Source organism: Heterocephalus glaber, unplaced genomic scaffold, assembly GCF_053883595.1.
Source record: "Heterocephalus glaber isolate CG9 unplaced genomic scaffold, H.glaber_assembly_v1.0 deba00001504, whole genome shotgun sequence".
NCBI classification, from domain to species: Eukaryota; Metazoa; Chordata; class Mammalia; order Rodentia; family Bathyergidae; genus Heterocephalus; species Heterocephalus glaber.
Genome location: NW_028258324.1, coordinates 6,830,218 through 6,845,470, shown reverse-complemented (window position 1 = coordinate 6,845,470; position 15,253 = coordinate 6,830,218). Strand labels below are relative to the sequence as shown.

The 15,253-nt window shown below is 37.7% G+C and overlaps 1 protein-coding gene across 12 annotated transcripts in view; it reads right to left on the bottom strand.

Annotated features, from left to right (window-relative positions):
- The window catches only part of Atp2c1 (ATPase secretory pathway Ca2+ transporting 1), a 141,592-nt gene that overhangs the window by 97,023 nt on the left and 29,316 nt on the right, over positions 1-15,253 (bottom strand). The gene's annotated exons all lie outside the window — the stretch shown is intronic.

Here is a 15,253-nt window from a genome sequence, read left to right as displayed (position 1 = left end):
TGTGACCCTGAACAAGTTCCCTATCTTCTCCAAATCTTTTTCCTCAAAGTTAAATTAGGACAATGCCTATTTTAATTTCAACAACAACTAAAATGCTATTTTTTAAAGTGTGTATCACAGTCTCTACTGTATGACAGACATTCAAATACTGTACCTGTTCCCTTCTCCTAAGGTAACACTAATGGTGTAGCATTTGTCATCTGCCTTGTGCCCATACTAGATCTTCAGAAGTGTATGAAATGGGTTTTGTCATACTAATGTTCTCTGAAAAATTCCAGAATCAACATTACTACTATTAGGGGAAAAATACTAGGATTTTCTATCTAATGGACAATTATTGCAGCAAGCAGATTGGTATACATGTGCCTTTTAAGTAATCTTTCATTAAAATTACAAAAAGATAACAGAACTGATCAGTAAAATAACTTAATTCATCACCTGTGCAATAAGTTTATTTTCTACAAGGATCAAGCAAGTCTATTTTTTCACCTTTGAAAGTGCTGAGATTAAAGTTTCCAATCATCAAACACTATTTTATTGGAAAATGCAGCAGCTGTGCAAGCAGGAAAAGACAATCTGTTCCTGATGCAGCTCTTCAAGGATCAGACTGCTGGCAAGGGACAGAAAGAATGGCCACATCTCATGAGATATGGACCACTGAAGAAATGCTGGCCTTGGACGGTTAAAGTACTATAAACATGTTCTTAGGAAATACCACATTATCCATGAGGGCTTAACTCCACTTTAAACACAAGAGTCCAAATTAAAGTAACATGTCTAGGATCGCACAGATTAAAAAAATTCAAAAACATCCATAAATGCCTCCTCTAAGGTGCAAATTGCTAGATTTCCACCAAAGTCACTAATATAAAAATTTAGTCCTATCATCTAAAGTAGAAGATGAAATATGGTGAATCTCAAACTTTAGTGGGCTTTAGAATCAGCTGGGAATGAGGTCCTTATTAAGAATCCATGTGCTGGCCCTACCGAGGTCCTGAGTCACAAGGAAGACGCCGAATCACCCCACTGCAGACAGGCAGGTCTGCCCACACCCTACCGAGGTCCCCAGTCGCGCGGAACACGACAAATCAGCCCACTGCAGACAGGAAGGTCTGTGCACGCCCTACCGAGGTCCTGCGTCACACGGAAGACACTGAATCACCCCACTGCAGACAGGCAGCCACCTGATTCCACATTACCTAGGCGCAGAGGACACCAGACCACCAGACCAAGGTACTGAGTCCCACTGTTCCTGGCCCAGAGGTAGGGGCTTCTGAGCCGTCTTCCTACTGCTCCTGGTCCAGAGGAAGGGGCTTCCCAGTCACCATCCCTCCCGCTGCTCCCAGCCCAGAGGAAAGGGCTTTTGGGCCACCTTCTGTCGCACTGCTCCTGGCCCAGAGGAAGGGGCTTCTGGGCCACCATCCCTCCCACCGCTCCTGGCCCAGAGGGAGGGGCTTCTGAGCCACCATCCCACTGCTCCTGGTCCAGAGGAAGGGGTTTCCCGGCCACCATCCCTCTGGCTGCTCCCAGCCCACAGGAAAGGGCTTTTGGGTCACCATGCCTACCGCTGCTCCCAGCCCCTGTCCCACCTCACCCAGCTCAGAGGAGGTAATCCGTGCAGGCGCTAACAGCCCCCCGCACCAGTCGAAATGAGAAAACACATAAATAGGTCTCAAAACCAGATTTCCAGATCACCTGCAGCAACCCCAAAGGGAAATGAGATGGAACCCTCTGATACTCAACCACCTGGAACCACTGAACTGGCAACAAAAGGGGATCTGGAAAAAAGGAAATCAGAAATAATTTCTCAGATAAAAGGAGAAATTGTGCTCTTAATGCAAGACATGATTAATAAATCTAGAGAGGAGCTGAGGAACATGATGGAATCCCAACATAAGAAACAAATGGAATCCATAAAACAGATGCAAATAGATTTCCAGGACATGAAAAACTCCATTGAAAGTCTGCACAGCAGAATGAGCCAGTGTGAGGACAGAATTTCAGATATAGAAGATAAGATTGCAATTAGTGACCAGGAAAAGAAAAATTGCTTCAAAATTATAAGGGAACATGAGAAATCAATCCAGCAGCTGCTAGATGATGCAAAAAAGAATAACATAAGACTGATTGGGCTCAATGAAAAAACAGGAGAGAGTGCAGATGACATAAAAAATCTCTTCACAGAAATAATGGCAGAAAACTTCCCAAGCAGGGGAAAAGAACTTGACATACAGATAAGTGAGGCATATAGGACTCCAAATAGCCTTGATCAAAAAAAATCTACACATAGGCATATAATTGTTAAGATTTCAGAAACACAACAGAAGAACAAAGTTCTCCAGGCAGTCAGAGAAAAGAAACAAATCACATACAAAGGAAAGCCCATCAGAATCACAGCAGACTTCTCAACACAAACCATCAAGGCAAGAAGAGCTTGGAGTGACATATTCCAAGCCCTAAAAGAAAACAGCCTCCAACCCAGATTGATGTACCCTGCAAAACTATCTTTCAAAATGGATGGAGAAATAAGATACTTTCATGACAAAGAGCACCTTAGGAACTTCGTGAATACCAAACCAGCACTCCAAAGAATTTTACACAATAGCCTAGGAACAGACATTGAGGATCACAACCCCAGGAAGCAATGCAGAATGAACCCATCTGGCATGACAAGAAATTAAATGCAAAGGGGGAGAACCCAACAAAAAGAAAAAGTCATGGCAATGACAAGTCAATACGTTTCAGTTATAACCATCAATGTTAATGGTCTCAATTCACCAATCAAAAGAAACAGACTGGCAGAATGGGTCAAGAAGCAAAATCCAACAATATGCTGCATACAAGAAACACACTTAATTCAAAAGGAAACTCACAGACTGAAAGTTAAAGGGTGGAAAACAATCCTGCATGCGACAGGAACCTGAAAAAAAGCAGGAGTAGCTATCCTCTTGGCAGATCAAGTAGATTTCAAAACAACACTAATTAAGAGAGATGAAGAAGGACACTACATCCTTGTAAAGGGAAGAATCCAAGAGGAAGAGATGACAATCATAAATATCTATGCACCAAACACTAGTGCACCAAACTATATAAAACAAATACTAATGGACATGAAAAGCCATATATGCACTAATACAATTGTAGTGGGAGACCTCAACACCCCACTGTCACAAATAGATAGATGAACTAGACTAAAAATAAGTAATGAAATACTAGAACTCAATCGAACTCTTGAACAAATGAACTTAGCAGATGTTTACAGAGTCTTCCACCCCACAAAATCAGAATACACATTCTTCTCAGCTACACATGGGTCATTCTCCAAAACAGACCACATACTCACACATAGAACATGTTTAAGTAAGTGCAAAGGAATTGAAGTTATCCCCTGTATATTATGAGACCATAGTGCGAGGAAATTGGAGATCAATAGCAAAGGAAACTCAAAAAATTTCATAAACATGTGGAAATTGAACAACACACTTCTGAATAACCAATGGGTCACAGAGGAAATTAAAGAAGAAATCAGACAGTTCCTTCTATTAAATGACAATGACAATACAACATATCGGAATCTATGGGACACAATGAAAGCAGTCTTACGAGGGAAATTCATAGCAGTGAATACATATATTAGGAAAACAGAGCGAGCCCAATTAAACAACCTGATGCTGAACCTCAAGCTTCTAGAAAAAGAAGAGCAGGACAGCCCCAAAGCTCATACAAAGGAAGAAATTATAAAGATCAGAACAGAAATCAATGCAATGGAGACTAAGAACGATACAAAAAATCAATGAAGCCAAGAGTTGGTTCTCTGAAAGAATCACCAAAATTGATAAACCTTTAGTCAACCTTGTCAGAAAAAGGAAAGAAAAGGCCCAAATCCATGCAATTAGGAATGAAAAGGGTGAAACTACAACAGACCCAGCAGAAATCCAGATGATCAATACCTACTTCCAGAAGCTATATGCCAATAAGATGGACAACACAGAAGAAATGGACAGATTCCTAGATACATATGAATTACCAAAGTTGAACGAAGAAGACCTAAAAATTCGGAACAACCCAATATCAACCAATGAAATTGAAAACGTAATTAAAAACTTATCACCTAAGAAAAGCCCAGGTCCTGATGGCTTCACTGCTGAATTCTACAAGACATTTAGAGAGGAACTGCTGCCACTACTGTTTAAACTCTTCAATGAAATTGAAAGGGAAGCAATACTCCCAAATTCATTCCTGAAAGCAAGCATCACCTTGATCCCCAAAGCAGAGAAAGACCCAACTGAAAAAGAGAACTATAGGCCAGTCTCACTAATGAACATAGATGCAAAAATCCTTAATAAGATACTGGCAAACAGAATGCAGAAGATCATCCAGAAGGTCATACACCCTGATCAAGTGGGATTCATCCCAGGGATGCAGGGATGGTTCAATATATGAATATCAATTAATGTAATACACTATATCAACAGAGCCAAGGACAAAAACCATATGATTATCTCCATAGATGCAGAAAAAGCATTTGACAAAATCCAACATGTATTTATGATAAAAACCCTACAAAAAATTGGAATAGATGCTCTCTACCTCAAACTGATAGAAGCCATCTATGAAAAACCAACAGCCAATATCATACTAAATGGTCAAAAACTGAAATCCTTCACACTCAAATCAGGAACAAGACAAGGATGTCCACTATCACCACTCTTGTTCAATATAGTTCTGGAAACATTAGCCACGGCAATTAGACAAGAGAAAGAAATAAAAGGAATAAAGACAGGAAATGAAGAAGTCAAACTGTCATTATTTGCAGATGACATGATACTCTATATAGAAGACCCCAAGAACTCCACCAAAAGTCTTCTAGACTTAATAACCAAATTCAGTCAAGTAGCGGGTTCCAAGGTCAACACACAAAAATCAATAGCTTTCCTCTACACCAATGACAGACTCACTGAGAGAGAAATAGGGCAAATAATTCCTTTCACAATAGCACCCAAAAAACTGAAATACCTAGGAATCATCCTAACGAAAGAAATCAAAGACCTCTTCTCTGAAAACTATGGCACTCTGAAAAGAGAGATTGAAGATGATATCAGAAAATGGACAGACATCCCCTGCTCCTGGCTAGGAAGGATTAATAGAGTGAAAATGGCCATACTTCCAAAACTGCTATATAGATTTAATGCAATTCCAATTGAGATCCCAGCAGCATACTTCATAGACCTAGAGGAAAAAATCCAAAAATTCATTTGGAGCAAGGAGAGACCCAGAATAGCAAAAGCAATTCTAGGTAACAGAGACATGGCAGGGGGTATCACAATCCCCAACCTGTAACTATACTACAAAGCTACTGTGATAAAAACAGCATGGTACTGGCAAAGAAACAGGCTTGAGGACCAGTGGAACAGATTAGAAGATGCAGAAACAACGCCAGACACACTCAGCCATCTCATCTTTGACAAAGGAGCCAAACACCCTCACTGGAGGAAAGATAGCCTCTTTAATAAATGGTGCTGGAAAAATTGGGCTTCAACTTGCCAAAGATTAAAACTAGACCTGTATCTCTCACCATGCACTAAACTAAAATCAAAATGGATTAAAGATCTAAATATTAAAATAGAAACTCTGAACAAGTTGGAACAGAGGTTAGGTAGAACCCTTGAAGACATTGGTGTAGGAAAAGATTTTATGAACAAAACCTCAGTTGCCCATGAACTAGCACAGACAATCAACATATGGGATCTCTTCTTATTAAAAGGCTTCTGCACAGCAAGAGAAACCACCAGCAGTGTGAAGAGACAACCCAAAATGTGGGGAAAAATCTTCACCTGCTCTTCCTCAGACAAAGGTCTACTATCTAGAATCTATAAAGAACTTAAAAAGATCAGACTTCCCAAATTTAAAGACCCAATCTGAAAACGGGCATCTGAAATGAACAGGCATTTCTCAGACAAAGAAGTAGAAATAGCAAATAAATACATGAAAAAATGTTCAACATCACTGGTCATTCGAGAGATGCAAATGAAAACAATGCTGAGATTCCACCTCACTCCAGAAAGAATGGCTGCTATCATGAAATCAACCAATAAAAAATGCTGGCAGGGCTATGAGGAAAGAGGAACCCTGCTCCACTTCTGGTGGGAGTGTAGACTGGTGCAAGCACTGTGGAAATCAGTATGGAGATACCTCAGAGAACTAGGACTGGAAGTCCCATTTGATCCCGCTGTTCCACTGCTGGGGATCTTCCCCAAAGAATTAAAAGAATCATACCACCGTGATATGTGTGCACCCATGTTCATAGCAGCACAGTTTGTGATAGCTAAAACTTGGAAACAGCCCAAGTGCCCATCAACTGGAGACTAGATAAAGAAAATGTGGCTTTTTTATAAAATGGAGTACTACTCAGCCATAAAAAATGAGAAATTAGAGACATTTCTAGCTAAGTGGATGCACATTGAGGCAATACTCTTAAGTGAAATAAACAGGACACACATGTGTAAATACCGAATAGTTTCTCTGGAGTGAGAAACTGAAAGTGTAAATAAGGACTAAATGTATAATAGGTCATGTGAAATAGGAAGAAAAGGGGCAAAGGGGAAGGAAGTGGGAGGGCTAGGGGAAAGGATAGAAGGGAATGGGATTAATATGAGAAAATGGAAAAATAGGAAAAAATCTTTGTAAATAGGGAGGACTGGAGGGGTTGAAGGGAGGGCTGGGCAAGGGTGAAAAACAAGAACCAAGAGAGACTATGTAAAGGTGCAAATTTCCAATGATGAATGTCATTATATTGTATACCTGAAATGTACCAATTATTAGAATGAATAATCGATAATGTACAATAGGAATAAAAGGTCCAAAGGGGTAGGGGTAGTGGGAGGCACAGGGGAAAGGAAAGAAGGGAAAGGAAAAAATGTTGAGAAATGGAAAAAATGGAAATAAAGTCTTTGTAAATAGGGAAGGGTGGAGGGCATGAAGGGAGGGCTAGGAATGGGGAAAAAATAAGAACCAAGATGCATTATATAAAGGTACAATTCCCAATGAGAAATGTAATTGTGTTGTATACCTACAATGTACCAATAAAAGAATTTAATACAAAAAAAAAAAAAAAAGAATCCATATGCTACAAGATATTCTTTGCAAAAAAGTGAAAGCTGAATCAGATCAACCTTCCAGACTTGAGGTAACTAGGTCTAGACTCACAACAATGGCTCACAATTCTGGCTGCCATTTAAAAATCACCTCGGGAGATTTTTATAATTCCTACAGTCAGAAATTCAGACCAATTACATCAGAACTCAGAGAGATAATGCATCAGAGCGAATGTGGCCAGTCTGGGCTACACAGTGAGGCCTTGTCTCAAAAAATAAAACAAAGTAAAGTCTCCTGAGAGGAAATACAGATGGTTAATAATTACCTTTAAAAAGTTCAGCCAGACCTGGGGGTGTTGCTCAGTAGAATAGAAGAGTGATAGAGTGCTGGGGATGGGGGGACCTCTCAATATAAGAAAGCACAGGACCACATGGCTTTACTGAAAAATTCTACCAAATGTTCAAAGAAATAACATTGATGCTTCTCAAATTCTTTCAAAACACTGAAAAGGAAGAAACGCTTCCAAATTTATTTTATGAAGTCACCATTACCCTAATACCAAAGTCAGACAGAAATACAAGAAAACTACAGACCAATATCCATAATGAAAACAGAAGCAAAAATCCTGAACAAAATACTAACAAAATACTAGCAAACCAAACCCAATCCATTAAAAGGATCCTACTCCATGACTAACTGGGATTCATCCCTATAATGCAAAGACAGTTCAACATATAAAAAAGCACCAAGTAAACCAAGTGTGGTAGCACACACCGGAGGCTGAGGCAGGAAGATTCCAAGTTCAAGCCCAGCCTGGGCAACCTAGCAACTTAGTGAGACTTTCTCAAAAAATAAAAAGGACTAGGGCTGTAGCTCAGTGAGAATGCCCTAGGTTCAATCCCCAGTACAGCAGAAAAAAAAAGATCCATTAATATGTTATATCACATTAATAAAAAATAAAACCACATGATCCTCTCAATGCAGAAAAAGGATTTGACAAAATTCAACAGCACTTCATGATAAAAATTCCCAACAAATAAGGAACAGAAGGAAAGTACCTCAACATAATAAAGGTCATATATGAAAAGTTCACAGCTAATATTATATGCAATGCTAAAAAAAAAAAAAAAAAAAAAGAAAGCTCTTCCTTTAAGATCAGGAATAAGGAAAGGGTTCACCATTCCTATTGAATATCATACTGGAAGCCCTAGCCAGAACAATGAAACAAAGAAAAGAAATAAGAGCAGTCAAATCAGAAAGGAAGTATTAAAACTCTCTCTGTTTGCAGACAGCATATTTCACATGTATAGAAAACCAATAAACTACCTAAGAGAAAAAAAGAAAGAAAAAACCCAAATGTTAGAACCAGTAACTTGGTAAAGTGACAGAATACAAATATTAACATACAAGAATTAGTAATGCTTTTACACACTTTTTAGTTTTTAACTACCCCAAAAGGCAATTAAGTAAACAATGTCCTTTACAATAGCAACCAAAAAGAGTAAACTACCTCAGAATAAACTTAATGAAGGAGGCTTGTAAACAGCAAACTACAAAACACTAATATAAGAATTTAGAGACACAAACAAATGGAACAATATGCTGTGTAGATTAGAATACTTAATATTGTAAAAATGTCTATATTACCCCCAAATCATCTACACTTCCATCCTAGGATCGGGAGATATAAAAGACCCCTTTCATTAACCTTGTGGTCACTGTGTACCTTTTCACCGGCCCACTCTCTGCAGAGCCTACTTGTTTCCCACCCTCAGTAAATGTACGCCCTCGCTACCTTTGCTGCATGTCTTGTCTAATTCTTTGTTCAGGACACTAAGAACCTGCAAGAAATTTCTTCAGGACCCCAAAAATCCAGTAACAAGCCAGTCTCAAAAGATAAACACTTGATTCCACTTATATGAAGTATCTAAAACAGTCAAATTCCTAAGAATCACACAGTGGAATACTGGTTATAAGAAGCTGTATGGAGGGAGAAATGGGACGCTCCTAACCAAAGGACATAAAGTTTCAGTCAAGCAAGATGAATAAACTCTACATATCTGCTGTTTAACACTGTGCTTACAATCAGTAAGAACATACACTTAAAAATTCATTAACAGAGTAGTTTTATTACATGTTCTCACCACAATACAACAAAACACTTCTGAATTTTCATCCGATTCCAAGTAAAATAAAAGGAGTATTACATTTCGATTTCCAGCACACAATAAACAAACAAGATTCAGAAAAAGATTCTGATATTCATTCCCAACATTTGTCTGTTGAATATAACTGCAAATCATCTGCAATCCAACTAAAACTAAGTCTTCCTTACATAAAATGAACAAATCAATTCAAAGGAGCAAACATTATTAATCTGCTGTTTGGGAAAAAGTGCCCTTTACTCAGTAGTCAAGTTTATTTTTTGTAGAATCCACTACTCACTTTGTTTCTGCTAACCAATGACCTGTAGCTGTTTCAAGGACACAATCAGAGAAATGAATTCGGTCAGTACATACTAACAAATGCCACAGTGAAAAAAGCCAATCCCCAACAGGAGTAAGAAAGGCGAGCAAGAAATACCACTTCTGTGCTTCTATGGACAATAAAAAGATAAAGAGAACCGAGGAGTCAAGTTACACAGAAAGCTGTAACATTAGAAATTTAGACAAGTCTTCCACTTCATTAATCAGGCAACTTGAATACGGTCCATAGTGGTACTAGCTGTTTCTTTCTCAAAGCAAAAGAAACTGTTACTGCATATGTGGTACACAATGGTTTTCAAAGGTTAAAAAAAAGAATAAGAAAACTCAGCTTTGATTTAATTCCACTATAAATAATCATATTCTAAGCCCATTTTCCAAATAGATCATTGTTCCCACCTTACTTTCAACATTCACATTTCCTAAGTATCACTAAAAGGAATCACCTAACAGGAGACCTTAAGAATTGTTAGCTTACTTAATACTTAAATATTTTGCTATTTGTCACAAATAAGTCTGCTTTACCTAACCCAATGTAACTGGCAGGGTAACCTTAAAAGAATTTTTTTTCTTTAGAGACAAGTAGATTCTCCAAACTTTCTCATTCCTCAGGCATAGTTACCCCCACTCCTCAACCCAGATGAAATGCAGATGACAGCCCCAGAAGATCAGTGTCCAGATGAAACATGCTTAGACACATCTCTTTTGTAACCTCTCCCCACACTGGTCCTTGCTATAGAAGCCCTTAACACACCTGTGCGTGGTGACATGATGATTTGGGTGATAAGGCCTCTCTACCTCCTTGGCGCCAGAGCTATGAATAAAGCCTTTTTCCTTTTCACCAAAATAGCTGGCCTCCTTTGATTTGGTCAGCAGCAAGCCAATGAAACTAAGCGGCCTGTAACATCAATGATACACTTCACATGTAGAATGGCTAATCCCCTATCATTAGTAACTCATTTAATCACCACTGGATTTGGACTAACTCAGAGTGCCTTAGAGACAGACAGCTAGCTAAACACAAACTCTAAAACCACACTACTGTAAGTGACCGACACGGGGGACATCTACCTCCTAGTTCCTCTGCCTGAGGGCACAGAGGCATACCCTCCTATACCTGACAGAGACCACCACAAGGACAGAGGACAAACTAGCTCCCAGGTCCTCAACTTGTTACTCATTAAAGGATGACTTGTGTTTTCTTCTGGGGCAGCCAGGGATTTAAAAGAGGTTTTTGCTACAAAAAAAAAAAAAAAAAAAAAAAAAAAAACCATGATTTTTCACTTGGGCCTACAGATGCCCAATAGGTAACTTAAAAATAGAACAAAGCTTGGGCCGGGGATTTAGCTCAGTGGTTTCACCGCCTGCTGCGCAAGCTCAAGGACCCGAGTTCGATCCCCGGTACCAAAAAATAAAAAAATAAAACAAATCTTGGCCTTCATTTTGTAAAACTTTGGGCCAAATCCTTCTCATCTCTGCATATAGGCCTGTCAGTCATTTAGAGATTATCCCTCTAAGAGTTGGCAAAACAAAGTTTATTAGCCTTAAAGTTTATTAGCCTACCCAATCTTAACATCCATCAAGACTGAGGACATAAGGAAAAGATATTTACAGGGATATTCAGTTATACCACAAGTCTCCACTGTCCTAAAACCTAGGGTCACTTTGGATTCCAGCCTAGCTTCCCAAAACTGACATTGGTCCACACAAGAACAACCACTTCATGGGAACTGAACTGCCCCTCAAGTTACAAGTATTCTTCTAGAGCTACGAAACCAGAATTGAGAAAATGATCCATTGGACCCTTGCCCATCACAGCATTCCATAAAACTGGTCTCTGTTCTGTGAATGGACCACTCTGATCCATCTCTTCCGATCTGTGCCTCCTTCAGTTTCTCATACAGAAAACTTTTGCCTATCTTTTCTTTCCTTTGTCAGGGACAAGTTTGATGTTTTCAGAACTGTGTTCTCCTTTGTTTTCTCTTTCTTTTTAATTACATCTTTTCCTATAAGTTTGTACTATTGCTTTCATTTCAATTTCCTCATCATTAAAGCAAGAACCCATGCTAGCCAATGACATAGCCACTAAGCTTTCAGGCCTCATTCCTTCTACTACAAGCCTTTTTGTGAAGTCTTTTCATAAACAAAATTCTTGGTATTACAGGGCAAAGACAAATATAGGGTACATTCCTACCCAGTATATGGCATAGAATATACACAAAGAATTCTTTTAACTCAAAAAAAAAGAAGCAAAAGAAAGCAGCAAGTAACCAAAATTTAAAAATAGTTAAAGTTCTAAAGAGATATTTCTCCAAAGATATTATACAGTGGCCAAAAGCAGAAGATGTCTGCTATCATTAGTCATTAAAGAATTGCAAAGTAAACTAGAACATAAAACAACTTCATACTCCTAGATGGCAATTTAAAAAAAAAAACTGTAAAATGTTGAAAGGGATATGGAAAAATTAGTTTAATACCGACATTGCCAGTGGGAAAGAAAAATGGTGGAACTGCTATGGTAGTTCCTCAATAAATTAAATACAGAATTATCATGAGTCAGCACCTTTCACACCTAAGTATATACACAAAAGAAAACATTTTGACACAAAAACTTGTACATGAATGTTCACTGCAGAATTGTTTACAACTACCCCAAAGTAGAAACCACCCAGTATACCATCAACTGATGAAAGGATCAACAAAATATGGTATATCCACACAACAGACTATTCAACCATAAAAAAAGAGTACTGTATTAATACATGCTTCAATAGATAAACCTTAAAAATATTATACTAAAGTGAAAAAAGCCATACACAAAAGGTTACATATTGTATGATTCTGTTTATATGAAGTGCCCAGAATAGGAAACTTCAGAAACATAAAGCAGATTAGGGGTTGCTAGGTCCTGGGTAGAGAGGTGAATAGGAAGTGAATGCTAATGGGTAAATAAAGGGTTTCTTTTTAAACTGAAAAGACATGAAAATGCAGTGGAATTAGATTAATACACAATTTTGTGAATATACCAAAACCTACTGAATTGCAAACTTTAAAATGGTGAATTTTATGGTAGGTGAATTATAGCTCAAAAAAAAAAAAGGAAAAGGACAGAGTCTGAAAAATAAATAATTTACCACAGCAACAAGAGCATAAGCATTCAGTCTACAGGTGATTCTGGGTCTAAAACAAGCATCCAAAATGAAGGTCCAGCTGGGGCACTGACTTCAAGTACTGGCAGTTATGGGACTATAACTGCTACAAATTCCCATGTGCAGAAGATATAGAACTGAAAGCTGTAACTAAGGAACCAGACAAGCAAGCCCAAGAGAATGACTGCCAAAGCGCAGGACTTTTCAACCTAACTGGTATTTGGCAATGCAATTACAGCCTTACAGAATTTGAAGCAAATCCACTGTTTTTTTTTTTTCTTTTGGTACCGGGGATCAAACTCCAGTCCTTGCGCTTGCACAGCAGGCGGCAAAACCACTGAGCTAAATCCCTGGCCCAACAAATCCACTGTTTTTAAGAAAAGTTCTTCAATACAGATAGGTGGATGAAGAATATTGTCACCATTTACTTCAAACAGATTTAAGAAATAATTAAAATCAACCAGGACATAGGGGAGAAAATCTAAAATAGAATACAAACAGTAACAAATGAGCCTAATTTTTATTACAAATGAGTAATATAATCATATAGAAATAGTCAAGAAAAAACCCACAAAGCTTTGGAAAACAGAAATTGCCTGTGTATCAAAAAGCAAAAGACAAATTGTACTCTAGTTGTAAAATGTGTTTCTCAGAGGGGAATGGGCTAGCAATTCTGAAACTATTTTTATGCATGTACACTAGGATTGATCAAGTAAGTCAATATTGTGAATGAGAGCAAGATTTCTCACCTTTGGAGAAGGAAGTAACAAAGACAGAGAAAAGGCTTCATAAGGAAAAGACTAGAATGAACTCTGTCAGGAGAATGAAGCCAGCAGCATTAGTATTTGCTCATAGTATAGACAGATAAACTCACAGATATATATTTATATATGGATAGACAGATGAGGAAATAGAAGCATGTATGCATGTTACTATATGCATACTGTTAATTCTAATGAGAAGACCCAGAAGCACTGACACCCTAATTACATCACCAGTCTCCCTCCCAGATCTTGGTCTCCAGATACCATGAATCCAGTGCCTTTGTAAAACTGGCTAATATCCTGGCCAGTACAAACAGAAAAATATGAGATGAACCTACAACATCCTCTGATGCCAGAAAATAAATTAGTGCTCAAAAAATGGTGAGAGCCTTATTTTAGAAAGGACACAAGAACAAACCTGAATAGCCAAAGCTAGAATGATTTCAACAACGAAATATTAGATTTTTCAACCCACAAAGTTAAAAAAAATCCACAATTCTATGTAAATAATTAGATAATAAATAGAGGAAAGGGACAGTACTTCCTTAACAGAATTTCAATTAATAAATAGAGTAGGAATTAGGGAAAGAGAAAATTAGCATTAAGCAAACACCACAGCAGTAACTGCTGCCTGCAAGCACTAAGAGATACAAAAATTAGTCTATGAAAATATGATACACAGGATATTTGCAGATTCAAGGCATCTCTCCACTAATGGAAGATATTAATTACAAAGGATTAATCATTATTACAACACAAAAACAAAATTAAAAGGGAAAAAGTAACTATAATAGAGAAACCTGTCAGACCCTACCTTAACCAACTGATCACATTTACTTCACCAGTCATGAAACCTATTAATCATAAGAAAACATCTGACAAATGCAAATTAAGGGACATTTTAAACAGCTCATCTGTACTCCAAAAATATCAAGATCAAGGCTCAGGAATTTAACAGATGGGAGGAGACTAAGAAGACAATGACAACTAAATGCAAAGTGGAATCCCGAGTTGGATTCTGGGCCAAAGAAGACATTTTATGAATGCGAATTTCCTAGTTTTGATCATTGTACCATTGTTAGATAAGATATTAACAGCAGGGGCAACTGGGCAAACTATATCTGGGAACTCTTTGCACTGTTTTGCCTCTTATGTAAAGCCAAGTACCTTTTATGTAAATCTAAAGTTATTAGTGTATAAAAGTTTAAAAGATTTTAGAAAAACCTTTTTTGTATTAGATTTATACCCAACAGTTAAACAATTACATCTGAATTATAGTACTGTCACTCTGGGAAGAATGTGGCATTTTTTGAACACTGAGTTGAAAAGTGGACATAATATCCATTTACTAATGTATCAGATGAAATTTGTAATAAGGATGGGGAAGTGGAATACCATATCTACATATTTTTTAAGCCTGCTAATTTTATTATCCCACATCAAACATATCTGTTTTTTAAAGCTTTCAACTACCAACAATTATTTTACTAGTAGTTTTTTAAAAGTTTTAAAAATCTTTTAGATCTCCTTTGTTAGAAATATCACTTTTCTTGAAATTTATGCCACTAGCTAAGTTACTGAACTATAGTAACAAATGTCAGAGTCCTTCATCTCTTTTCCTAGTACAGTAATTCCATGTGAACATCGACATTCATTTCATAAAGCAGATCACTGGTGTGTTTAATTTATGGCAAGCCAATTTCTAAATCATTACTGTGATATCCTTCACACTATGACCAGTGAGGTACAGTAAACAGTCAGA